Source organism: Pseudopipra pipra, chromosome 2 (genome assembly GCF_036250125.1).
Source record: "Pseudopipra pipra isolate bDixPip1 chromosome 2, bDixPip1.hap1, whole genome shotgun sequence".
Taxonomy (NCBI): domain Eukaryota; kingdom Metazoa; phylum Chordata; class Aves; order Passeriformes; family Pipridae; genus Pseudopipra; species Pseudopipra pipra.
The window spans coordinates 113,148,991-113,176,867 of NC_087550.1; the positions used below are offsets into that span (position 1 = coordinate 113,148,991).

At 41.1% G+C, this 27,877-nt stretch overlaps 1 long non-coding RNA gene across 1 annotated transcript; it reads right to left on the bottom strand.

The window, feature by feature from the left end:
* On the bottom strand, positions 1-27,877 carry LOC135410326 (uncharacterized). Its single transcript, XR_010428629.1, has 2 exons — positions 9,101-27,877; positions 1-8,575 (listed from the first exon to the last, which is right to left on the bottom strand). It is a non-coding gene; the product is annotated as an uncharacterized LOC135410326 (long non-coding RNA).

Sequence of the window (27,877 nt, forward strand, 5' to 3'; positions counted from 1 at the left end):
TAATTTAATAGAAACAGTCTTTAATCAATGTGTAAATTCTTTTCCTCAGTTGTTCAGAACAGGTTTGCTTCTCATTTGAAACTCATGCTCCTATATATTTATTTTTTATTAAAAATATGTTTCTGAAAGTATTTCTAAAAGTCTCAGGAGACTTGGCAATCATTTTTATTGGACTGATCAGTTCCACTTGCATACAAATTGCTCTGTTTGAATTGACTGTTGCAACACATCTTTTTAATATGAACTGTTCTATTGATTCTGACATAAATAACATAGAGAGGGCTTCAAATCATAAAAAATCATCAGTTTTGGAGATTCCTACCAGAATCTACTACATACCAGACAACAACAAGCACACAAAAAAAAAAGCAACTGTAAGGATCTGGGAAACCACTAGCTTTCAGAAACTTTTCCCTGCTGGCTTTGGCAGCTGCCATTTGTCTGTCAAATAAATCCTTAATTTGCACATGTTGCACATGTTTTTTGCATTCATGAAACATGAATGGAAAAAAAAAAAATCCCTCCAACAGATCTAATGTGTCTAATGAGAGAAAAAGAAAGAAGAAAATGGGGGGGAAAATTACATTCAGCTATTTTATTTTTGTTTTGAACTTTTATTCTGGGAGGGGATTTTCTTACCTTATAGGTATGGCTGCCTTTCTGCTCAAGTGGAGTGTTCCCAAGAAGCATCTAATCTACCACAAACATACTTGCCACTCTTAGGACAGCTTGGCCAAACTGTATCTCATTTGGAAACTGGGTGTCTCAGTCATGGCGTGGTTTGCTCCTCGATCTACACTTCCTGTTCCTTCATTTCTGAGTCATCACCAGCAATGGATTTAAGGTTGGTCTCTATTTCTCTTTCCACTGAGACATTCCTTCACGTATAAGCAGCCTCACATTTGCCTACTAACCACTGTCTGGGGTTTGGGGTTACTTTTGGTTCTCCAAACCCCTGCAGTTAGAAAACACTCTAATTTCCTTGGCTGCCAGTCAGGACTCACTAACAGGAGCCTAGAAGCAAAGCTGAGCTGGGATTTGCTGAAACAAGAGTGAATTGATGCAATGGGATCCAGTTTGTAGCAGAAGTTATTAAAACTGAGGTATAACAACCAAAGTTTTTTCCAAGGGAGGATGCATCCAGTCCATCTGTGTTGTAAAAGATACAACTGCCATGTGTCTGGGTTTTGTTGATCTTGCCTCATTTTCTGACTGGAAATATCACTCCTCCTGGATTGCTGAACATCAAGAAATTCAGGCCAAATGGACATGTATTTTTCAGATCCTGTCTGGACAGAGCTTCTGGGCAGGGAAAGAAGGCACAGCTGGTAAATTTGAATCTTAGGCAGATGTGCTGCCCAAGAATGGTGAATCCAACACACTAGAGATGGGTAAAGGCCTGTGAATATGCAGTATCCTATATGGGCACATATATTTCTGTCCAGAACATCTCTGGCAGACTTGTGGAAGTCTGAGGAAGAGAAGTCTTTGCTATTGTCTACAGAAAAAGGGAGAAATAAAGATGGAAAATCCTTCACTGTGCATCTCTTCAGCTAAATTATGTCTTTGATCATGTATTGGCCCTGATTTCCTACCTAGATTTCACACTAAAATCTAGAGCACACTGATTAGATGTCCTTGCCCTACAATGCTGGTGGGCTCTTGTTTGCTGTTGGTCAGCAACAGCTATGGAGCACAGATTTGGTGTGCCAGTGACAGCTACATGATTGCATTTCTTGCACAAGATGGAAGAAAGCCTAATGGCACATCCTTGCATTTCCCATAACAGGAAACAGTAGTTAGCTTTTAGTTTGGGTGTTTTTTTAAGCTATTTAAATCAACAGGGGGTGGCCATATTTCCTTGGGCTGCAGAGAAATAGATGAATGGATGGCATTTGTTTCTTCTCAAGGGGTTGGGGGTTTTTTTAGAAATTAAGAAAAGGAGAGAAATAAAACAAATGTTCTCACCCATCTGTCAGCAGTCCATTAGCAAACATGTCCTTGGCAGTAGGGGAAGGAAGAGCATTCACCACGCTCTAAGGTGGATGGTGGGGCAGAAGCAATGCTGGTTGGCTTGTGGCAGTGGCAGTATGTGAGGTCACGTTGGAGCTACTCCTTTGGCAACAGCCAGCTTGATGCTCCTTTTTCCTCCCTGTCTTCTGCTGACTGAAATTTCCCTTTGCATACAATGCAGTGTCATGGAGTGGGTGAGGTTCCACATCTCCTGCCAGTGCTGGGTTTATCTGGTTATCTCTCAAAGAGAAAGCTACTTTCCAAGAAAACCTCCCCATGTGAGCTTGAAATTCTTTGCAGCACTTGCCTCAGCAATACTTTCCTTGTCTCACTAGAGCCTATTATTATCTTCTTGCTTCCTCACACTTTGAGTAGTCTCAGGAGAAGCCAGAAAGCACTGGGGCTGCCCTCTCCAGGCAGCTCTGGCCAGCTTGCCTCCCTCCGTGTCCTCAACTAGCACGTTTTTATAACACTTTAGATGCCTCTATCCACACTGTGGAAAAGTTGTGTGAAAAATGGAAAAGTATGATCAGCTTAGATTATGGTCTACAGTGACAGGATGGGGAAAATGAAGCTGTTTTTCTATTTACATTGTGCTCCGTGGAGACAGCGAAGCTTTACTCAGGCTTGGTTGAATAATGAGCCACTAAAAGAGGGAGCCCTGCATATCACTTAACAAACAGCTCCTCACAGAATTCCTGTTAATTATGCCATTCCTTCTGATTAGATCCAGCTGATTTCTCACTCACTCTCACATGACTCCTGTGCAAGGCTCTACGATGCCTTGTGAGAACAGCACTGACACATCCGTGCTGACAGAGTCATTAGATAGCCTGAGAACTCACACTTCCCGGCATGGTCATTTGCCTGCAAACTGATACTGCTGCCGTGCAGCGAAGGTCTGTGGTCGTGTCAAAACCGCTGCAAACCCGCAGCACAGATTTTCAGGGGGGAAAAATGGGCAGAGGGTCAAATCTGCTTCCCAAAGATGTGCATATTCCCCCAGTGCTGGGGTAAGGTTGTGAGGATTTATTCTCGCTGCAGGTTTGGTAGTGCCAACACGGCAGTTACAGCTTTCTCCGTTTTTATTGTTCACTCTTTGCCTGCAACTGGGCCAGTGATGGATTCCTCGTGGCTAAATGGCTGTAATTCTGCAGCAAGAAGTAAGGTGGGAGGAGGAGAGCGTTTTTCTGGGAACTCACATGCGGTGACAAGGGAGCCCATGCTGATTCAGGCAACAGAATATAAAAAGTGCTTGAATAACAAGACAACAGAAAATGAAATGTTCAGATGCGGAACGTTGGATTGGTACCTCCTTTACCTATTTGCCCAGTAACTCCCTGTTTTGTGGAGCTTTTTTATGGTTATTATTTTCCCCCTAAGTGGTAATGACATGGCCGGACCTAAAGGAGAGGGAAGGGAAGGTTTGGGAAGGGAAGGTTTGGGAAGAGAGGTTTGAGAAGGGAAGGGAAATGGGAAGGGAAGGTTTGAGAAGGGAAGGGAAATAGGAAGGGAAGGTTTTGGGAAGGTTTGGGAAGGTTTGAGAAGGGAAGGTTAGGGAAGGAAAGGTTTGGGAAAGGAAGGTTGGGGAAGGTTAGGGAAGGTTTGAGAAGGGAAGATTAGGGAAGGGAAGGTTTGGGAAGGAAAGGTTTGGGAAAGGAAGGTTAGGGAAGGTTTGAGAAGGGAAGGTTAGGGAAGGGAAGGCTTGGGAAGGGAAGGCTTGAGAAGGTTAGAGAAGGGAAGGGAAGGGGAAAGGCGAAAGGGGAAAGGGGAAAGGGGAAAGGGGAAAGGGAAGGGGAAGAGGAGTACTGGTGCTTCATTCAGAGATCTTTCAGGCCTGGGGATGAGCACCACAGTGTAATGTCTATATTTCTGTTTCCAAATATCTTTGTTTGACATAGCTAAGAAAAATAGTGGTAGCATTTCACTTTGGTAGCTCTTAATAGTTCTTTTACGCTCGAAAGTAAATACTGATTTCATCCTCTGTCTGCATATCAACATTTGTCTTTGAAACACTTTAGCTACAGCACGAAAAATGGTGTTTCTGCATTAACCAAGGCCAGCAAGTGCAGTTGTGAACCTCTGCTTCGTAACACTGCTTAAAACACAAACATTTGTGGTGCATACATACTTTGTTTATAATCTCATCCCTGTGTATATGGCTCTCATAGTAAACTGTGGGATATATCATTCTGTCTCTTACGGTGTAGAAATAGTGTATAAAAATAAGATTGAGTCCTTTATTTATAGTTGTCAAGAAGGAGATGACGGAAAACATCTTCTGCTTGAAGAATGATTACTGCTGGTGTTTCCTGGGTACCCTCTTCATCAAACAGTGGGAATGTTTCCTGTCTTTAGTATCACATCTGCAATGTCAGAGCCAAGAAAATGTCAATAACTCCGTTATTACGAGTCCCTGCTTTCAAGGATTAATAATTTCACACATACTCACATGCGGGCAAAAGCACCGGAAACTGAAATTTGGCACAAACATTTGTAATCCAAGACCAAAGCTCACTTCTGCAAAACAATCTCTGCAGTTCTGAGCCTGAGAGAATTCTCAAGGTGCCTACATTTTATTTTTTTTTCTTTGAGTCAGTTGTTTGGAAATGATACAATCTCAGTTGCTATCTGGCAAGGACCCGTTTGTATGTCTGAAGCTCTCAGTAGGGAAAAAACCTGTGGGTTTACTTTGTCATGCTTTCTTGCTTTTCTAATGGAGTTTTTCTCTAGATGCCAAGGAAAGGGAGATGGTGAAGTCCGACTGGCACAGTGGAATCCCTCCCTCCCTTCTAAATTTATCTGTTAAATATTCCAGCCTCCCATTGTTTAAAGTCCCTTTATATGTCGCTGAATTCTATGTGTAAGGAACTCTATGCAGGAAAATATTATTGCATAAAGAAATCAAAACTCCAAGTAACTCCCTAAGCACTGGAATAAAGGAAGTCTAGTTTACTGTGGGTTTTGTTTGAGTTTTTGATCAGCTTCACTTTTACTAATATATGAACTGTAACTAAAATTTTCCCTATAGATAGACATTTATAGTCTCTCTTTCATTCTTTCTCTCCTTCTTGGCCTTTCTTTTCTCTCATGTAAATTTTAATTAGCTCTTTCTCTCTCTGTTTTAATGAATTTGGCTGACAGTTGTATCTTTGACATCTCTTCCCATATTCCTGCTAGATTTTTTTCCTTTAAATTGGTGAACAGGTTCAAAAAGTATTGCCAGGTCTCATAGTTGCACATAGTTAAAAATACACGTACACTGGAAATATGCAAATCTCATTAGCTTAGAAAAGCAGGTTTAAAAAAGCCCTCTGGTTCTCTCAACTTTTGTGTGACATTATCTCATTTGTCCAAGAATGACTAATAATCTAAGAACCTGCAGTAATATTGTGAATTTCTCATCAATCATTGCCCGATGATCTTTGGGCACCTATGCAAAATGTAAATAAAGCAAAGTGCCAAACATAAGGCAACATGCCCAGTTTGATTTTATTATGCAACTGGCAAGTTGCTAAATTACAGAAGTGTTGGTGAAGACAAATTTGAACAGATGTGGGTTTTTTGTGGTGATGTAAAATTTCGTGTCAAAACCCAGGACTTGGTAGCATTCAGAACACCCACGCTGTTATTGTTGATGATGAGGGAATACAGTCCAGTTCAGCTTCTTTCAGAGACCTGACATCCTCCCTTTGCATTTCTGGGTTGTTGGCTTAAATAATTCACTCGTTCTGAAACCACGCACTTGCTTCCTCCCTCATTCACTTATCCAAAGTATGAACAAACTTCCTGAAGTTATCACTTCATATTTCAGCTTGTAAAACATGGCATTTCAGGACTTTTGCACAAGCTGCCTTGGCTGCTGCTCCTGCTGTTAAGCCGTGGCATGATGGGTGCCCAGAATCCAAAATGCAAGTGGAGGAAGAGTCAGGCATTTAATACACCCGTCCACGCATGTAGTGCTGCAATAATCATCAGTAAGGATGAATTTTAAAACTTTTCAGGCTAGACAGTTTGAGTAGGAAATGTGCTGTTTCATAAGGAGGTACTCTTCATCCTCTTGTTAAACAGATACAACTGGGTCAGAAACAACCAAAGTCAGTTCATGATTAATGTGTTGAGGGCAATCTACTCTAACTCTGACACAGCAGTTACCCTTTTCCAGTTGAGGATTCCCTCAGCTGAGGCTGAACAAACTCTTGGACAATCCGCGCAGAGAACACATCTCTTCTTTGAGCTGAAATGGTCTTGGCTTGGAATTAGAAGTATTTCTAAGGCCATCATTTGGATTTACAGAATCACAGAATATGCTGAGCTGGAAGGGACCCACAAGGATCATTGAGTCCAACCCTTAGCCCTGCACAGGACCATCCCCAAGAATCACACCCTATGCCTCTGAGAGTATCATCCAAACACTTCTTGGACTCTGTCAGGCTTTGTGCTGTGACCACTGCCCTGGGGAGCCTGTTCCAGCACCCAGCCCTGGATTTAGGTTGACCTTTGGGCTTCACAAGGTGCTGCAGGAGCGCCTGCAATAAGAAATGTGGGCCAGTCAAGCCCAAAGGTCTCCCTCTCCCTGAGGACTGTCTGCACAAAACAACAAAGCCAAAAACCTGCAATGAGAAGTTGAATACGAGGAGGGGAATGTTAACCTAGATAACATCTGCGTGGTAAAGACCTGCATGTCATGCCAGGTCATCTCTCTAACAATGCAGAGAAGGCAGAAAGTCACATCAGAGGTGATCTTCAGATAATCTCAGTGGGAAAAGCCTGAAACAAAAAAAACTGCTGGAACAAAGTTCCTGGGTATTTTGGCTTCAGTCAGAGCACCCACATACTTCAACAAGCTGGAGTCTCCTGCTAAGTGGTGACCTCGAAAGAGGAAGACAGCACATGGTATTCAAGTGCTGGGTCAGGTACAAAACCTACAGTAGGTACCCTATGTGGCCTTCTCAGAGAGTGCTATAAGGGTACTCTGGTGTTAACTGAAACTCTTCATGCACCTCCTACTTTTGGTAATGACGATTCCCCTGCTACTGTCAGGTCAGGGGAATTTGCCCTGTAAAAACAGTTTTCGCTGCAAGACTGATAGGACAACTTTAATATAATGAAGATAGGTGACTCTAGACCCGGAGAACTGGAAGCAAGTGGAAAAGTCAAGGCAGTTGCTTAATGGCTGATAAGTAATTTGTGTGTATATCAATGACAGATAACAGCACTCACCTTCTTCAGGAGTTTTGTAGCATGCTGTTCACCTGTTCTTTCTGTAGAAATCACCCCAAAACCTAAGTGAGATATTCTGCTTATACATTTTTGCCTGCATGAACTGTGCTGATATAAAACTAATGGAATAGAGAGGAGGATTGGGACTTCTGTCATCAATGTCCATACCAATATGACAAGCACTAAAAAGCACCAGTTCCTCAGTAGTGTAGAGAATGAGTGCTGCACTGGATTGTATTTCTGGAACTATTATTACAGAGAGACTTGTAAGAAGCATACATGCTGTGGATGAAATGGATATGGAATCACAGAGGCTAATGATAGAAAAAGGCCATTTATGTCAACTGCTACTTTTCCCTGCTGGTATAGGATTGTTCCCAATGAGATACAGTGTATTTTTAGTGCTTTGTCCAGTCAGGTTTTATATGTAAATAATAAAGATTGGCATCCATAAAAGATTCTGAAATAGTTTTATTCTAGTTCTGTCTTTCCTCTTCCCTCTCTCCTCCCCTCTTTAATTTCTTATTCAGGCTAAATTAGAACAGGAAAGACATCCATGCTTTTTTTTTCTCTTTTCTGTTCTCTCTTCTTCCTGCTGTTTGACCCTCTTCATAGACAGGGTTTCTCTGACCTGATTTTTAAAAACCTGCATTTGCGCAGTTCAGTTTTATACACTTCTCTATCACAGGGCTGATTGAGGAGGCTCTTCACAATGTGGAGGTTCAGTTTGAGAGGCAACAACCTACTTGCAAGCCAACCTGGAAAATAAGTAATAAGCAAAGCAGTGATTTCTGCTCAGATAGGAACTGAACTGAAGCTTTTGCATATGCTTCCTTGTGTACACTGTCTCACATTATCTTATGAGTTGTTGAGGATCTACTCACTGTCCACCTCTCCATTAAGCACAGCCTTCCAGAAAGGTGAGCCAGGACATGGTTTAGCTTGAAATCAAGGATAAACCATACTACAAAAGAACAGGCAATATAACAACAAAATAAACCCATATTTTTGGTATAGAAAGAGAACTGCCATTTCATGTTTGAGAGAACAATTTCCCTTTGTTGACTTTGCATCCTTAGCCAGTTGCATCTCTGGTGGACAGAACCAGTATGGCACAGCTTTCAGGATACGAAGTTTTTGGCTTGGAACTCACCTGTGTCAGGAAAGAAACTTGTCCTCAGTGGTTTGTCATTGCACATGTCAGCAAATTAAATGAGGAAGAGGCTGAGGAAGTTATGGCTGAGGTGATGTTACCTTGATGAAGGAATGGCCTTCAGCATATCTTGTCTTTGATCCATGTGCAGTCACATCTCTGCTTTGAATCTGGTGAGCATAATACCTTTGAGTCAGAGAAACAATGGGCAAATTAACGTTCTCTTTGTTTCTGATGGGAGAAACAATCTAAATGGTAGCCTGAATGAGAATACAGAGAACAAAAAGACACAGGAGATGAATTAACACCAGCTGCCCTGTCTGCAGGAAAAGAAATAGAGAGAGATGGAAAATGAGGACACACCACCAAATTACTTGTCATCTGCTGTTAAGATAAAGCTGTGGAGAGAGAGGGAGAGACCAAGGGAAAAAAGAAGTTGTTATGGACTGTGTTGGCTGAAAAAAAAGAATCTTGAAATAGAAACTGCATCCTATTGTCCATCCGTGCTGAGTTCAGGAAAATAGGGCTCCTGACATCCTTTTTCAATAATCAGTCTTGCACTAAGCACCCAGCTCCAGCTTCTTTTCCCAAGCAAAACAAAGTACCCAATATTGGCCAACTGCTGTGGTTGCTTTGATAAAAAAAAAAAAAAAAAGTGTTTTTTCTCACAAGGAAAAAAGAGGCAAAGAAGGAGAAACTGAAGGTACTTACCTAACCCATGTTATCCCTCAGTGACAGGCTGCTGTGTCCCATGTCTTTGGGAAGCCCTCCCAGAAGCTGCTGAGAGTAAAAAAGGCATTGTACCTTACTTAGTCCAACTTATTACTGATTTACCCCAGGGAGAGAAGAAATTATATCCAAGAAGCTCTGAATTTATAGCTGTCCTTCCCTATATATAATTCCTCATATTTGTGACATTGATTTCTGTATCCACAGTGAAATAGTCACTTTACATGTTTATTTCTAATAGAAAACTCACTGGTAATCATGTTCAGGCAATCAGAAAAATCACATCTGTGTCTTAGCAACAGAAAGCATTGCTAAATTGAAATATGGTCAGCAACAATCTCCCACTGTTGTCCTTCCACTGTCACAAGAGAAGTGAATGATATTAAAATCAGTTCATATTTGTGAAATGGCATGAATTTTTTAATGTAATAACCGCTAACTCAACTATTTGATCTTTATTTTTACCTCTTCCATCTTGCCATTCTACCTTACAACCTTCCTCCTCGACTTGCTGTCGCATGCTGGGCTTTCTGAGTGTGGTCTTTGGGGTTTACCAGTATCTTTCCCAAGAAATGTGTCTTTAGCTGCTTTTATCCCACTGCAATTACAGGATGCATTTTACAAGCTGAGTCCTTCGGTCTTTAGAAGTTTATTCATTTTTAATCACTCACTTCACAGCCCTTGTGTCCCATTTTGTCTTCCATCACACAGTAGCCAACATTTTGATTTCTTCAGTGTATTCATGTTTCCATGGTGAATAGAATACGATCATCTTTTTTTGTGGCTTTCCAGATTTGAATGGTATAAACTACAGATTGACTTTCTAATCTTCTAAAATGCCTTGAATCCTTTTTGTTCAAGTTAAATACACTTTAAAACCAGGTGGTTGTTAGATATATGTACTTCTAAGTGTAAACTAGTGGTCTGACCTCCAGAAAATTTCACCCAACTACCCCTAACCTGTGTTCAGCATCTTGTATTTGTCTAAAGCATCTCTTCCAGAAAGGCACCTGGGCTTGAGATAAAGGATTCACCTCTTTATGTGGTAGCTTGTGCAAATAATTAATTATGATCTTAGAACATTGGTCTTCATTTCTCACTTGAATTTTTCCAGATTTAACTCCCAGATATTGATTCATGTTTGGCTTCTGCTTGGTAAGAGTACATAAGATACTCACAATAAAAGAATATTCTATCTTCTCTTTGACAGGCTAAACATATGGAGCTCTTCAAGGCTCTTGCTTAATGCTCTTCCTGAACCAAATCATGGAAATGAATTATGCTGCACTCACTGTGCTACAGGGGAAACAATGGGAGAGTTCTTGGCCCAGAAATTGTGTTCCATCGAGGCTTGGGAGAGGCAGAAAAAGAGGAGGAGGGGAGCTGCAAAGAAAGTCATCTGGGGCTGAAGCCAGGTGTCTCTGTGTGCCACAGCTCTGGAGTTACTTACCTGCTGTTCTGGAAAAGCGGTGTGAGGCAGTGACTGCCTACAGCAAAACTGGTCTCCAGCTCTGATTTCAGGTCCTGAAACTCACCTGGCAGGGACAGGATCCAGATTTCTCTGCAAACATGACCAAGTGACCAGACAAAAGCATTTAGTCTTCATCATAATGCGCTTTAGACAGAATAAAGAGACTGTGCTAGGGAGAAAAATAAAATGGTTTTTATTTCATTTTTTTGAAAGGAATATTTTGTCAGTCGTGTATCACAGAATCATAGGATGGTTTGGGTTGAAAGGGACCTTAAAGATCATCCAGTTCCAACCCCACTGCCAGGGATAGGGCATCCACAACTTCTCTGGCATAAAACCTATAACATAAAACCTGCCTGGAAGAGTATCAAGCCTCTACCTGTACTCTCATACCAAAACAGCTTCATTTAAAAAAAATATTTAGCTGAAAACATTATCTCATTTCTATATATGTTGACATTTTTCATCCTCTTAAGTATTTTGCTGCAGGTGTTTTTTTTAATACACATTTGAGTTTTATATTATGCTTAAACAAGTAAAATTATTACTTATTTTTAGCTTTTAGAAAATTGTATAGAAAACACAAAATTAAGGACAAGATTCATGCACAGCATTTATGCAGTTCCCAAAGATGATTATAGAAGGTTGCTCCAAGGAAAGTATATTAGGGTGAGTTGCCCCAAGTTACAGGTTTAAGATTACAGCATTAAACTTTTAAATACCACATTGCCATGTCTGAAACAGCTGGTATGGGGTTAGTTCTGCGTCCTTGTAGAATTTTAATGCAAAACCAAAAATAAGACTTGGTGAGTCTAGAAAAATACCTTAAAGAATATGAGATTCTTTCCAAGCTGGGCCAACTTGTTTTTTCTGGGTTGTAGTGTAAGTAAGCTACACCACATGAAATGTATAAATGCACGAAAAATGATAAATATTGCCAAGACTGTTTGATGTGATAATCTATTCTTCTTGACTGTTGAGAACACTTCCTATGTTTTGCATTTTCTCAAAGTGGATATATTTATTGTAAGCCCAGTGATTCAGAGTTTGAGAGGTACAAGGCTCTTTACTCCCATCTGTAGGTAAAAAGGGAAAGAAAATGTGTAGGGCTGCTTTTATCTAACTGTAAGCTCAAAAATGCTTCAGAGAGGAGATATCTCTTGCTATCATGCAGTGGTAAATAGGGCAGGATGTGCAGCTCCCATGTCCATAGAGCTGCTGTCCAGGTTTTCTCCCGCTGCACATCACATCCATGTGTGTGATCCATGTGTGCTCACCTACAGCAGATGAGCCAGTATTATGGTTTGCCACCTTCAAGAATACCATCTTGCATCCTTCTCCCTCCTCCTCTACTCATGCCATACCTCATCCCCACTCCTGCATGTATGGTCCTGACCCTTCCTTTCTTCTCTTCAGCTGCTTCCATGAGTTAACTCAGCTCCTTCAGTCAGGAAACAACTACTCTTTTCTTTCCTTTTAATAAGTTATTTTTTTCTGCCTGGCCAGGGAACTGCACAATGATTCCAATAAGCCCTGGAGTTGATGCCTTGTTATGAGTCTGGGTTCCTGGCTCCTCTTCCCTAAGGAACAGCCGTCCCTCACTGTCCCTCAACACTGCAGTCCAAAAATTCATGGAGTAACAGGACAATGCCTGCTGGGTCTGCAGTCTGCCATAGAATGTGGCAAGAGTTGCTTGAGGATATCAGGAAGGCACTGGTACTTTCTCCTGAGAATGCTGCTCCACCAAAGCCTCTCCATACTCGGTACTAAGTAAAATTAATCACAGCGTGATTAGCCTTGTGAACTTAATTGACAGCACAGTACCTAAGGTGTCAAAGGACCTGTCTGCCAAATGAGGAAAAAATCCCAGAGAGATCCCAGACTGTAAATCTTGCAGCCAGGAGCTCCAAGGAGAAAAGTGTCCTCTGCTCCCCTTGCTGGTGAATGAAGGGAAAGCCTGAATGCAGAGACCTCGCACAGACAAACTGCAGCAGGCTGCAACTGGGAAATCAGCACAGCCACAGGTGAGATCCCAATGGATTACAGGGGGGTTCAGAACCTTCTGGGATGAAGAGTTTCTTTCTAAGCAATGGCAAGCCCGTGCAAGCTTCCTACACACACACACACACACACTGAACACTGGAAGAACTGACCCCTGGGAAGGTGGACACGAGCGGCAAAGGACCTGCTGCGCTTTAATGTGTGGAAGGTGGGAAGATGCACATGGATGATGTTGGGAGTTGCATTCACCCGCTGGGCACACCTGGAAAGTGTGAAATTAAGCTAACAGACTGCTGCTAAAGGTGTCCCAGGGAAGCCTGTTCTTTTGTACGGAGGGTGGCTACACTTTCCCAAGCTGATGTTATGTTCCCTTTTCTCCCCTCTTAAAAGCTTTTTAACATGTTTCATGCTCAGGTTTGTAAGAGGGGAAGAGCTGCTTATTCACAACACATTAGAAGGAGCATCTGGCTCAGCTGCAAGTATGGATTGTTCTTAGGAAAGACCCTTATGTCTTACATGGTCAGGTGCTGCCTCCCACAATTTGTTCTTCTAGGCATGTGGGACCTTACAGATGCTCTTCACCTTTATGAATTTAATTTGAATTACCACGTGCTGAGTTCAGAAAGAGCTTAATAGGTTATTTTTTGCTGGGGATTTTTGATACCAGATCAGACAGATGTCTGTTGGGTGTAGAGTGTCATGCCCTCGGGAAAATAATAGACCAATGATTCCTGAGGAATCATCCAGACTTTGTTTCTGCTTTTCTTTGTTGACTTCTTAAGAGAGTAAAATCTGGAGGAAAATTATGGTAATATAATGAACTCTGCCCAGTAGATGTTGGATACAGTGCTTTGCAAAACTTGCAGAGCATTTCAGGACTGCTAGATACTCTACCCCTGCTATCTGGGAAAATTTAGGTTTTCTTCATTATTTCAGGATTACCTCATTGCTTCATTATTACTTCATAATACCTCATTGGAATAAACGTGAATGCATGTATGCCAAAGATCCGAAATCAGACCGTTGGCACTGACTCAGACAGTTCCCAGTACCAACTTACTCTTAGGATGAAAGTTAATGATTTCATGCTTTGGTCTTTTCATTGCCCCACATGGAATGGTGTTCAGTCACCCTCCTAGTTCATTAAGGAACATGCAGAATCCTTTCTACCTAATTTTCATTTTTTCCCTTTTCTCTCTCTTACTAATGTGACCCCCTAAAAAGCACTGAAATCTAGAAAGCATAAAAACTATAATATCCAATTTTAAACAGTTCATACCAACTCCTTTAGAAATGCTTTCTGTATCCAAGGGCATGTATAAGTTGGAGTCTCCTGACTGATGTTCATTAGTGATTTCAAAGGCTCACTCCACTTTCTTTGGCCTGGACTTGAAAAGATGTGGTCTGGGCACCTAATCATGTTATTGAACTAAACAGGACAGCTTGAGTTCCTTATAACTCTTACTGTCAAAGTCAGTGGATGGCACAAGAGCTTTGCTTTCCTTTTCAAACAGGATGACAGATAGTTGTCTTCCACAGAAGACAACTCAAGAACTGCCCCTCAAAATACCCATTATTGGGTATGAAAAGACCAGGTGGTAAATTCATACCCACCAACATGACTATTAAAGTGAGATGTATAATGCTTCTTAGGATATGACATACGAGTAGTCACTAAATTCAACAGCTCAGACACCTTCTCCCAGTGCTGGCTCTGCTCGGTTCCAGTTGGCTCCTTCAGCACGGTTTTGCAGTACGCCAGATATTTCATTTACAACACAGAGGTGTGTGCCTGAACATATTTGCAGGCCAGGAGGGGATTTTGGCTGGAGAGAATTTTTTTTTTTTTTTTTTTTTTTTGGAACGAGGAGTTAGAAAAATCCTGCCTGGAGTTGGCAGCAGTGGCTTGGTATGGGTTAAGGTGCCAATTCAGCTGTGCTCAGCCTCTGACGGGTGCAGGCAAGTGCTTTGCTGAGCGGGTTTCTGGGTCACCTCTAAGGTTTGCCCTGCTTGCAAAGAGCCTGAGTATCTCCCATGCAGATCTGGGGATGCATGGAAGCTGGTAAATGTATGAAACAAAGCATCTGAGAGGAGTGGAAGTGCCAGAATGAGAAAGGACTGTGTTTTTCAGAAATAATTTTTTTATCTGTCCTGCATATTCCTGTTTTGCCTTTTTGGTTTTTTTTTTTTTCTTTTCCTTAAACTGTATAGGAAGTGAGAGAAGAGAGTGATGTCTTTTTTACTGATGTTAAGTGTGTCTTGTGGATGAAAAGTTGGCCCAGGTTTCAGTTTTCGCAGCAGGTTTGAAAAGTCTGTATCTCATGCTATTAAAAGTGACTGAATCTTGGAGGTTTATCTCAATTTCACATAAATTTGAATAACCCAGAAATTTAACTCAAGTTGCAAGAAAAATTTAAAGAGATTTTTGATTCATGGGTAGTTCTGTTTATAGAGTCTCTTCCAGGCAGATTCCACATGCATTTGGAAAACAGTTTAAGTTGTTCAACTGTCATTTTTTGTGAGTATTTTTAAAGAGATTGTCCCTGCTTGTTACCTGGATAGTAATTGCCTTTCCGGTGGAGAGAAACACCAGCTGAGGATATGAGGACCCACAGGTAGAGCCACAGTATTTGAAGGGCATTCAGACCTAGACTTCTGTCCTGGCTGATATGCTGAACTGGGATCTGAATTCAGATCTCAAACAATCCAGACTTCCTGAGCTGCCCATATTTATGGTTTGATTTTGGACTGAAGTTCAGTTTTACAGGAGTAATGAGTGAACTAAAGCATGGAAGTGAATCACTATCAAAATCGACTTTTGGGAAGCCACTATTAGCTTCTTCAGTGAACAGAGTCAAAAAAAGATGTATTTTAAACTACTATCACATTTCCCCTCCTTTTATCCATCACATTCCTGTATTATTCTCTTTTAATATCTCTAGACTTATAGATGACTCAAAAACTAATATTTGGTAAGCATAGTCATCTGTTTTGCATCAATATTTTATTTTGAAACATGATAAAGAATTGTGTTGCACGATGAAAAACGCCTCTCTCTAAACATCATTTTCTAATGGACTTTTTTATGTCCCATAAAATCTGCTAATTTTTACTTGTCCTCCACTGTCAACGAAACAAACTATTATTTCTTTCTGCAGAACCAAACTCCAAACAAGAATGTCTGGAATATCAAGAGTAATGATGTACAAAGTCCCTTCTGGCCCCAGCTTCTCTTGAAAAATAATTGGATGAATTGGTGGTGCTTACATTTCATCTGGGCTGCCACTGTGAGTAATTCCATGGTGCCTTCTTGGCCAAGGTTCAGCCATTTAAGCACTTGGTGAAAATCTGTTTGGACGGACTCGGGGTAGGGCTATGTCAGATAACAGCAGAATAAGAATGAAAGCTCTTTGGGATAGTGTTGCATATGTTGTCACAGCATCCAACCTGGTGCAAACAGCATCCTGATTGTGACTTCAAGTTTCTGCCACAGTGTGAATAATAAACGATGAGGATGTTTAACCATAAAAGTCGAGCTGGCCAGAATACAAACTGGGCAAGGGAATTCAGATAGTGGAACAGGCCCTTGTGTGGTGTAAATCGTACATGTGATGCCAGTGGAGTTATGATTTACCCAAAGAACTGCCTCTTTGCCTTGCCAAGAAAGCATTATATGGGCTGTCACCTCTCAGAATGGATTAATGAACCAGAACAAAATGGATGCCAGCTTGCCAATGCTCTTATTGGGGTCATAATTTGCTACAAAATTTTAATAGGAAACAATTCATAGAAAAATTATTCTTTTTTCCCTTCCAAATCTCTCAGATAGTCATTCTAAAACATGTATGTACTTCTTTTTGTCTTTTGGTTCATTTGTTTTCAGTGACTTTTTCTTCTATTCCTTTTCCTGCCCTATTGTTGATGGGTTTTGAAAAGATTTTTTCATATTTTCCCAGACTTCTAGATCATCCCAGAAGAAAGGGATGTGGGAGAGGACAGATACACAGTGAGATGCGACTGGAGAGCGGGCCTGGCTGCTGATGTGAGGTGGGGACTCTGGTGGGATCCCTGGTGGGGTTGCTGCCCCAACCCACTTTGCACAGCCGCCCCTTGGGCTGATTTCTCCTGAATCTTGGGAGTGCAGGCTGCAACCTGGGAGGGAGGCACAGAGGGAATCACAAACAGCAGCATTTCCCCAGGCCTCCCCACTGCTTAATGAAGTGAGAGGGTGAACTTTTGAAAGAGGAGATGACCCCTTTCTCCTGCTCTTTGGGAGATGAACATGAAGAACAATGTGTGAAGTGGAACCAGCTTGTTGTTTTATTGTTTCCTCTTGTCCACTTGAGCAGGCACTTATTTCCATACCAATAGTTGCACTTGAACAAATATTTATTTTTTTTTTTTTTGTAGCTCGAAGTTTGTTTGTTTTTTAACAAACCCTCCTCTAATGAAGTATCACAGGGTTACACGTACATCTGTCAGCCACTGAATGCACCCCTGAAGGGCTGTGAGGCCGAAGCTTTGCCTGTTCATGCCTAAGGTGTGCATGCACAGGCTGACAGACACAGACTGGTATGTGCTGTTGCTTTTCCAGGGCAGTCTGAAAAGGCGGTGCCTTGACTTCACCCTGGCATTGGGATAACTGCAGAGAGGGAAGCGGGACGATCGGAAAGGACAAGTTCTGTCTAGAGTGAGGCCTCCTCAGACAGCCCCATGACTTCATATGAACTTGTCACAAGTCGAGTCACTATTTTGGGCAGAAACACAGCCAAGGCAAAGTTGTGGTCTAAGCTCTAGACGCTACAACACAGACAAATGGGTATAAGAACTTCCCTCTGTACCCAAATAAATGAATACATAAAACCAAAACATACGCAAATTGTAAATGATTCACACTGGGTAGTGCAGGAACTGGAAGGATCTCTGGTCATTTTATGGTGCTCCTCATCATGCACAGGAATTCAAAGGATCTTCCCGTCCTGATAGTGAGGAACTTCTAATGCAGAGGAGTCCCACACTCCATGTGACTTCAAATCAGTATCATAGAATCATAGAATACCAGGTTGGAAAGGACCTCAAGGCTCATCTGGTCTAACCTCTCTTGGTAAAAGCACAGTCTAGACAAGATGGCCCAGCACCTTCTCCAGCTGCATCTTAAAATTGTCCAGCGTTGGGGAATTCACTACTTCCCTGGGAAGATCCTTCCAATGGCTGTTCTCACTGTGAAAAATTTTCCTCTTGTTTGTAATCAGGATCTCCCCAGGAGCAACTTGTACTCATTATCCCTTGTTTTTTCCATGTGATTCCTTGTAAAAATGGAGTCTCCATCTTCTTTCCAGCCACCCTTTAAATACTGGAACAAAGTGCTTAATGGGTGCTGTCTTTAGGTGATATACTGCATGCTGACTGCCTGAGACTCTGCCCTCTCTTCATAAAGCATGTCTTATTCCCTTTACTTAGTTGTAAAAATGCTTCCTAGAAAAGGCTCTTTCCCTGCAAGTGATCTATGGACACTCTCCAGATACTAATCTGGGAAGCAGCTTGGGATCTTCCTCAGATCTCATGAGTAGGTGGGTTTCTGCAAGGGTCTGAGGGGCCAGAGATGATCTTTTCATCAAGAAAGGACAAGACCTTTATAAAAACAGGTTAACTGCTGTGGGCTGACCTCCTTGGTGCTAAGGAGGTGTATTCCCAGGGGAGGAGACAATCCCACTGTTGGAAGACAGGGTGTAGAAGGATGTGTACATGTAGCAGCCAAGTGGCTTAAGTTCTTTTTTACTCTATAAGAGAGCTGTAAAGAAATAGGATTGTATCTCTTGGCACAGAATGAATAAAGAAGCTAAAAATGTGATTTTTGGGGTGGGGAAAGAGCTCGCAACAATGACGTCGTAAAAACAAGTCCCTTAAAGAGTATCTTGGTCAAGTTCAATTCTGCTTTTTGTGAAATTAGGGAGAGCTGATCTTACAAAAACAAGTGCTTGTTGAGGTTGCTGTTGCATGGAATTGGCGTGTGATGTTTTTCTAGCAGACTCTCTTCACTGTCATGAGAGTGCAATTTCTCCGGAGTCGCTGTGGGATGCAACAGATTTCTTGGAAAAGAAGGCTGTGTTGACACCCACAGGCTAGTAATGTTTTCACAAGAAGGAACATGACTTTACATTTGACTCTCTTGAAAAGAGATTAGCAACACTGTGATTTATAAGAATTGCCAGGGTTTGAGGTTGCTTTTCTCCCCTCTCTCTGAATAAGCTCCGGCAGGTAGGTGTTAAGTGAGTGAAGCATATCTGGCAAGATTTATGTGCCTGTACAGTAGAATGGGAGTGAAATCTGACAGTCTAAAGGAGGGGGAGCAACTGACAAATACAGGGGGTGGAAAAGGCAGATTGGCTTGGATTTTTTCTTTCCTGTTCCTTTTCAGTCAGAACCCTTGAGGCACCACTCTTGGGTCGAAAATTTCCTTTGCACAGACATTTCCCTTCACTGTCCTTTTGTTCTAGCACTAAATATGGGTCCACAGCATGTACATGGAAAGCAGACACAGCCAAGGCTAAATCTCCTTGAAATAATGTCTTTCCTAGAAACAGATGACAAGCATTTTCCCTAGAAATGAGATATTCAATAATGAAGTTCTCTTAGCAGAAAGAAGCCCTTTCTCACCATGGAGTCTCACAGTTAAGTACACAGCACTAAAAGAGTGTCCTCATGTAATAGGACATTCCAGCCAGAATAGAAACAAAAGCCTTTGCTTTTCAGAAAGATGTACACCACCCTGTTTGGTTGTGTTGATCAAATGGGTGCTGGACAGCACATCATTTCTTTTGTAGGTCCATAGTGGTCAGCAGTTCCAGGACTTCTTGGCTGTTAAATGGGGAGCAACCTATAGTTGTAAAATAGTTGATATAGTTTGAAAGTTGCCCAGAAGCTCAACACTTGATGATTAACAGATTACAAAAACCAAATGAGTGGGAGTAGTTCCATTAGCCCCACGATTCCTAATGAGCAAAACTGTAAGAATACAAAATAGGGATACAGTTCAGATGATAATGGCATTCCTCTTGCTGCAAAATGGAACATTTTCAAAGACTAAACTACTGAATATATATTTAAATATGACAATTTGATCTTAAGTACATTTCTGAAACTACTTCTGAAAAACATATATCTGAAACCATGGGTGAAAATAGTGGGAAAAAAAGCCACACTTGCTAGTCAGGTCTTGCTTCTTTAGCCCATGAAAAAACATAGACACCTGGGTAATGCACTACGGGTTATCCACAGTGAAATTTAAATGTGCAATTGTGCTTATGTTCTAACAAAGTTGGAGTGTCCATCAGCCACAGAAACCCATCACCTCACTCATCAGGAGTTTAATAAATATGAGGTACTTCAGAGGAAACATTTTGACTGATGTGGTCTGTTTTCTGATGAAGATATATCACAAAGAAATTTGCCACCACTCCTAAGAAAAAGACCTGCACATTGGCTGCAGCCTGAGGGCTTGTAAGGTGACTGGAGTGACCTGCTTCTTGGGGCTATTGTTGGGAAAAACAGTAAGTACAAGTCATCTGGAATCTTTCGTAATTCTCCTGTTCTGTGACAACTTTCAGGATTTTAAAAACATCCTTCTTGGTGGGAAAAACTTGAGACTTTTTGAAGTTTCTCAGGAAAATGAGAAAGCCTGAAAAAAAAATGGTGGGTTTCCTGAACTGCCCGTTACCTAGGGATTTCACTGGTTTGAAATGTAGAAGATATCAGGACCAAGTTTTTGTACCACTGACTTGTCGCTTAATAAAACATCATCAATGAGAGGCCATGAACTTGTTCCATCCTAGGAGATGATTGCTGTTATGACACTGTGTAGGATAGGGAGGTCAGATTCAGGTCCCTGTTTTGCCAAAAACCTCAGTTGTGCTATGTCAGTGACCTAACCACTAGTGTCTTGGCTAAGCTGAGCTGTTCTTCTTTGGATGCAAGTACTATTTCTGATGAAAGCCTAAGCAAAACTGGTGTGTTTCTAAAAAAGATTCATGTTCTAACAAATCAACATCTTACAATAAAAAAAGTGTATATCACTGGAAAATTCCCAGCTAGCTCTACTGATGAATAAAAGTTTTGCTTTACAGATGGAGTTAATAATAGTTTATAAGCTAAAATGAAAAGGATTTTGGGTGAGCTTCCTAAAGAGGAAGTGAGTCAGTGTCTCGGCAGGAAAGTGTTCCAGATAGGCAGGGCTGGAAAAGTTACAAAACAGCCCCCAACTGAGTGGAGTCACAGGGAGTGGACAAGGGATTATTGCATCCCAGATTGCAGAAAACCAGTAATTAGTAGGGGGCCTTGATTTCCCATAAATCCATGTGAATTAAGATATGGTCTTCTCCCATCTCACAGGCTCAGAGCAGCTAAACTGAGTCATCCCAGGGAAGGCGTAATAGCTGAGGAAGAAGCAGGTGTTGCAGATGGGTGGGTGATTCAGTGGATGGTGTTATTCCTACTGAGTCAATGCTGAAGCAGTTTGTAAGCAGGAAGTTGGGGACATTGTGTGGCCAGAAGATCTGCTTTCTAAATCCAGTGACATTCAAGGAGTCTGCGGTTCCCTCAGTGTGCTTTCCAAAGGTTGAGTTGCTTTTAGTTGTTCTTGGGCACAGTATTTCCAAAAGCAGAAACTAGAGAGGTATTTTTAAGGTGTCTGTCAGTGGGATTTACAATCCTGGGAGGCCAGGTCAGTTTTGATCATTAACTGGTATTTCTACATCAGGAAGGCATTTTTGGAAAACAGAAGTCCTGTGTTCTTGTGACTGACTTTGCAATGCTCCCAGTCTCTGGGTTGACCCTTTAGATTCAATTCTTTTTAGTGAAAGCTATTCTATGTATATTCTGTATTCTGCATGGCACCAGGAATGGTGGTGGCACTCCTCAGCTCTACCTAGTGACTATGAAAAGCAAGTTCTCCATGACCATCATGTCCTATGAGGTGCCAGTGTTGTCTCATAAAAGAAAGGTAGAGCCCCTGAATCTCCTCTGACTTGCTTAACTCATTGCAAATTTTAGAGAACAAGTCCTATAACGTTCCAAAGCTCTAATAATTTAGCTTTTCAGAGCAGAGATGATCTTTCACTTTCTCTCTGTATGTGTACACATGCAAACACATACACAGGTCAAAACATTGTACAGCACAGAGGAGGAGGTTTAGAGCTTCAAAGTCACTGCTGTTTCCTCTGTGTTTTTTGCATTTGGGTGGCTCTTTCCTCTTGCTGGAAGCTTTACAGGTTTGGAAAGAGGGATAGTTTTTCTTCCATTCTTCAGTAATTCAGCACTCAATCTCTTCTTTCTATTCCATGACTTTTCCCACCTGGTTCTTTAAAATTTGATAGCATCTTTCCCTCCAGTAAACAAGAGGAATAATGACAATATAATTACTGAATCCCACGAGAACAGCCACAAGCTCTGGTCCATATGGTGCCTGGGAGGATGGCAGATACTTCAGTGCATCTCTACGATGTGATGAAATGGTCCCAAGATCTGGATTGGCAGAGGTGGCCTTCCAATTTCTTGTGTGGAGAGCAATTTCTGGGGAGACCACATACATTTTCTGGTGACTCAAACTAACTTAATCAACCATTCTCTCTGGGCTGAGGAAAATTAAATGGGTGACTTTCCCTCACTCATGCTTGACATTATTACTTATTATTTTCCACCTGTTTTATCGAGCTTTGGTCTTGGTTTTTATTGGCTGATCTTTTCATCCATTTCTCTTCTGCCACCTCTTCGTCCTTCAGTGAGGGTCTGTGTGCCCAAACTAGCTCAGTGCAGTGAGATTCAGAAAGCAGACTGCAGATGGGCTTCGTTTCTGAAGTACAGTAATGGCATATACTTATTGTTGTTTGCATAGTATTGTTTTTTTCTAAATAGCTATTTTTGCTCTTAAAGGCTCTAATTTTGTTTTTACTAAGAACAAAGTCATCCAAATTGTTATGTAGGGGAAAATCACATCACAAGATAAGGGGGGGGGGGGAAATCTTGATGTTGTGTTTCTTTTAAAAAATTACATAGTTTTTGAAACCCATAGAGTTTCTAATGCAGAAATGATATAATCTCCAGTGTTAAAGCACTGACATGAATGAATTTGCCTGCTTACCTTTCTGCTTTCTCTTTGTACAGGTTATTTGCTCAACATTGTGGAGAAAGCCCATGTCAAAGCCTGAAAAGAAATGGATTCCTCCTGAATGCTGTGTTGATACTTTGGCCACAGCACCATCCATCTGCTGCACAAACAGCAGCCACATCCCAGTCCAGCTGAGTGCCCACAGGATAAAGATGATAGTTGTGAGAGCAGCTAAAGCAGAGAGACCATCAGGATCCAGAACCTTCCCACTATGGCCTCTAACTCTTCATTATTTTCATCACAGCCTTTCTTTCCCAAATAAGGGTAGATCACATTTCTATTTCTGGAGGGGAATTGAAGCAAAATCCACCATATTAAATTAAGTTCAGTTACATCTTCCCCATCTCTTTATGAGATGCAAGTCAAACCTTGGATGGGATGCCATCTCCACTCCTTGCCCTCTTTCTAAACAAATTCAATTGAGTGACATGGCTTGAATTCATCTCAGCTATTATTCAGAGAATAAAATGAAGAGTAGCAGCATGTATCAATTAATTTTTCCTCATCCACAACCCAGAACTGTTTTTCCTCAGTGAAACCAATGAATACAATCTCTGCTTTCATAAGGCTGCTCTGTGGTGAAAGTATTCCACAATTGCTTCCTATTGAGTTTAGCCCCAGTTTCTTTACTGAACACCATTACTGGCCAGGTACAGCGAGCAGAGCTGTCACTGGGAATTAGACAGAAAAGCAAACTCTAATGAAGTGCTAAATCATTATTTTTAATACCTGTAGAAATCTTCTGATCCTCACTGTTTCACATATAATGTCAATATTTTTATACACCTTTCTATTATAGGTCAGGAACTGAAAGATTTAGAAAAAAAATAAAAGGAAGTCTACTATTATTTTTTTTTACTCATATTAGTTTGCTGGACTTGACAACCTGTTTTTTGATGTCCTAGCTTACGAGCCCTTTGAACCACTGTGAACACTGCTGGAGAGTTGGAAGAAAACAAATAAGGCACTGATTGAAAAAAATACAGAAGAACTAGGTTGATCATTACTATATTTTTTGCTATAAACCACAGTGAGAAAAAAAATAAACAAAAGCCCTATGACCACTCTGAGTCTGCAGCAAAAAATTGATAGAAATTTTTGTTCACAGGGTGGGGAGCAGCTTTATGTTTTGGATCTGCAATGTCCAACACAGTGGGGCTGACCCTGATTCCACATCCCTCAGTGTTGTGACAGTGTACATATAAAAACCTGTCTCCTAAACAGGTAACTGCATCAGAACTGGTGAGAAAGAAACGTCCTCAAAAGCAGGGTCTCTCCCTTTTTTCCTATCCCCAGAGAGAATCTGTGTCCCTCACCTTTTGCCTGGATTCCTCATGGAATTTTAAAGAAATGCTTCATATTTCCCAGGCCCTAAATCAGCTCCTTGTGGGCAGGACAGGGAAGTTGTGCTACAGATTTCCAGAGAAGAGGTTTGGCCCTTGGGATAACCTCAGCAATAGACACCCCTGTTTTGGATATCTGTACTGAGCCAGACTCCAAGACCTTTTCTGGAGGGCTGTGTCTGCTCTTTGACATCCTCTTCAAAATGAATGTGACCAACCAGAAAGAGTTCAAGGAGGGTGTGCAAAAAGCCTTGGATATGTGGAAAAATTTGCTTCACAAAGGCAGAGTTGAAGCTCTGTGTGTTTAGCTCACTGATGAAGCCAGCAGATGGCTTGCTAATAGTTTATTAGCTCCTATGTTAAGAGAAGGTATTTGATAGTGAAAGGTGATGTAAGCAAGGCTGGACTTCTTTTTTTTTTTTTCTTTTTTTTCTTGAGGAACAGTTTTTACTTTAAACAGAAGTCACTTGGCTCAGGAGAGTTCATTCACATAAGAAGGAACAGTAATTCCCTCAGGGGTATTAAGGGATTGAGTGGATGAAAAACTGCAGATGATCATGATGGTTACTCCTGGCCTTGAAACTTGACTGTTTCGTAAAACTTCTGGGTGGAGGGATCATAACAGAATGCACCATGGGATTTCAGGGATGTGTGTAAAATCCTACCTCAGCATTCTCTGAATGTGTCTGGAATAAGCACTGTGCTGTCCTACGCCTTCTGATTTGGCTCAAGAATGTTAAACTGACCGTAAAGCTAAATGAAAATGTAGCAGAGAACAGGAGGGATGGCTGGTGGTGTGTAACAGGTATTTCAGATCTTTACAAGTGATTATGAACAGAGGATAAACAACTCACTTCTTAATCACAGTGTGCCACACTCAGAGGAAAGGCAAATGTCATTGCAGAGTAACAAGTCATCTGACGGTAGAAAATAACCCACTTACAGCATTTTCAAAGGTTAGTTCAAAGCTTGGAGTCAGAACATTATCAGGAACTCGAGTTTCAATATTTGTGTTAAGCTGAGATGTTAAAAAAAAGCATTCTTAAGGCGGAGTTTAAGCAGGTTTTTGAAGATACTTCTAGGATGTAGTCGCCTGTGGTAGGAGGGGGAATTATGGTTATTCAAGAGATCTTTTCCCATTCCATACCTCTAAAATGTAATAATTCAATAAGAAGGATTGTTATGTAAGGGACCAGCAAGCATATATAAAGATGTGACAAACCCCAAGATTTTATAAGAACTGTAGCTAATCTGTGTTCCTATGTCTTCTCTGTGTCTGTACAAATTTGAGTTACAACCTGCTTGCTGAGCAGCACTGTGATTTCATAGTTTCAGTAGAATTGCCAGTGGTCCATGGTCATGACCAGGCCTTTAAGCAATCCACAAATGAAAAGCCATTCATCAAGATATAACGTTTTAAGTGAAATCTCAGAATACTGCACTAAGTATTTCCCACAGTTGCCAGAGTTATTAAGTTTCTGCTTTGTCAGAATTCTGAAAGTCTTTTTTTGTTTTAAATGTAAATAGTTTCAAATGGTCAAAATTCCCTTCAGTTTTGAGCCAACTCGACATGGCAACAGCACTGGCTCAGAGAAAGGGGAAGGCAGGTCACCTTGAGAAGTAAGACTGATTTTATGCTACTTTTCTCTTACTCACACTTTCTTATCTAGACCTGAGGATTTTCGCAAGTGAAGGAGAGACAGGTCTTCACTCCAATGTCTTAGTTCCCCAGTTTTGTATCTATAAGTCTGTGTGCTGTCCAGTGCACGCAGTTTTTCCTTTATCCCAGTAGAAGATAGAACATTTGGGATCATGCTCGTTCAATTCCATGAGGGTGATGTTTTGACACTGATATTTAGAGACAAATATTTATTTTGGGCAACCCTGTTTATTTATCCTGTGTTGTTTTTCTTCCTGGACCAGTGGGAACAATCAACAAATTCATTTCCTTGTTGAGAAATGATGGTTGGACTTTTCAGTAAGCTCTCTAACCAAAAGAAGTGTTGGGTTCCTATTTCTACCCAAGGCCACACTCTTTTTTTGCTGTATGATTGCTTTTTCCTTACTTTCATTCTCTGACTGATTTTAATAGAGCTGCAGTCAAGGAGCACTCCAATGTCTTATCTCCAAAGAAATCCCTAAGGACACATCTCACAGTATGTGGTCAGTGGCTTGAGGATGGTCACCCATCATCACAGAAAGGAAATTGTTTCTTTATTGAATGTAGGATACTTAGCCCAGCATCAGCTTTTACCAAGCCTGTGATTTACAGCAGCTGTACAGTGTAGCAGCCTCTCTTGGCAGATAATGTTTACGTATTGCCCAGCCTTGCCTAACTTCTGTGTACTTTTCAGTTACAAAGACCATTGGTCAAAATGCTCAAAGGTATCACTACCACAAAACATCAGATGCTGTCGTGATGCTCTTCGGTTTAGAGAGATGCTCACATGTCTGCATGGACAAAGCCAAGGGCTAATATTTATTTTCATGTAAAATCTATGTCATTCAAGAGCTGAAGAGAAAAAAGTCCAGCAAAATAAAGGTTACTGTGTAAATAGTATATAAATAGTAAGAGAATGAAAAAAAAAAGCCATCTTGAAAAAAATATGATGTTTACATGGCACATTTTGGAAAAGTTCTTTGTCGTTTCCAGGTCACTGTTGTTGTAACAGGACACCTGTTTGTTAAACCGTATGGCTACAAGATTCTTGGGAGGTAGAAAGATCACAGATTATGGCTTTGGCTACTGTTCAGCATATGAAATCAAGGAGAGGAGGAATTTAACAAGTGTGAGAGTGTTGTAAAAGCTGTCACCAAGCAGTGGCTGCACTAGCACTGGGAGAACCAGGAACCCTGCTGCAGCTATGGCACTGGGTTTTTGTGTGTAATCCCTGAAGTGGTCCCTCGTTGAAATCAGGGATCATGTGCTTGGCCTCCCAGAGCCCATCAGCACAGCGACAGTGGGAATGGCCACTGGAAGAAGTGGTGTGTCTGTGGGTGAGCAGGGTGTTACAAACACTCAAAGGATTTTTGGTTTAGGGGTTGCAGTGCCTCAGTGTTTTAGGGAGTGGATTTGGCTGTAGACAGACAGAAAAAGTAGCAACAGAAGAGTTGAGAAAGTGCTAACCAGAATTTTTGAAAAACACTGTTTTACCCCGCCTTTGTTAAAAATTCAAACAAATACCCACCAGCTGAAAAAGTATATTGAATAATTGCACTTCAGATACTGTGCCAACAAAACACACATGGGCCATGGTGATAAAAGGTTTTCTCCCAGTGGAACAAATCACTTATCAAGCTATGATACAAAGTAAGGAAACATTTCAGTACAAGTGAACTTTAGCTTCACAATAGCTGTAATAAGGGAATGCTGACTTTCAGCTCCCTTATTTGGAGGAGAACTATCCAGACCTACCCACAGCCTTTACTTATCTGCTATTGTGTAATTTTTAATGTCACATTTGCTTATATGTGCCCTCTAATGACTATTTTCCACTAGAGACATGTACAGCTACTATTTTGCAGCCTCAAATGTTTTCTTCAAATTGTCTTCTCCATCTTTTCTCAGCCACTTTGCCTCTTGCTTTCTTTCCATATATCTTGGCCATTTCCCCTCTCTCATTCATTTTCATACTATTCCTTCCCTTTCTTTTGTCTCTTTTTCCTTTTTCATCTTTCATATTCTAAATCTGACACAAAGCCCCTGACTTCTCTTTTCCCCTATTTCCTCCTCCATAATGTTTTCATCTAACACTTGAAAAGAGAGAGAAAAATTTGGAAAA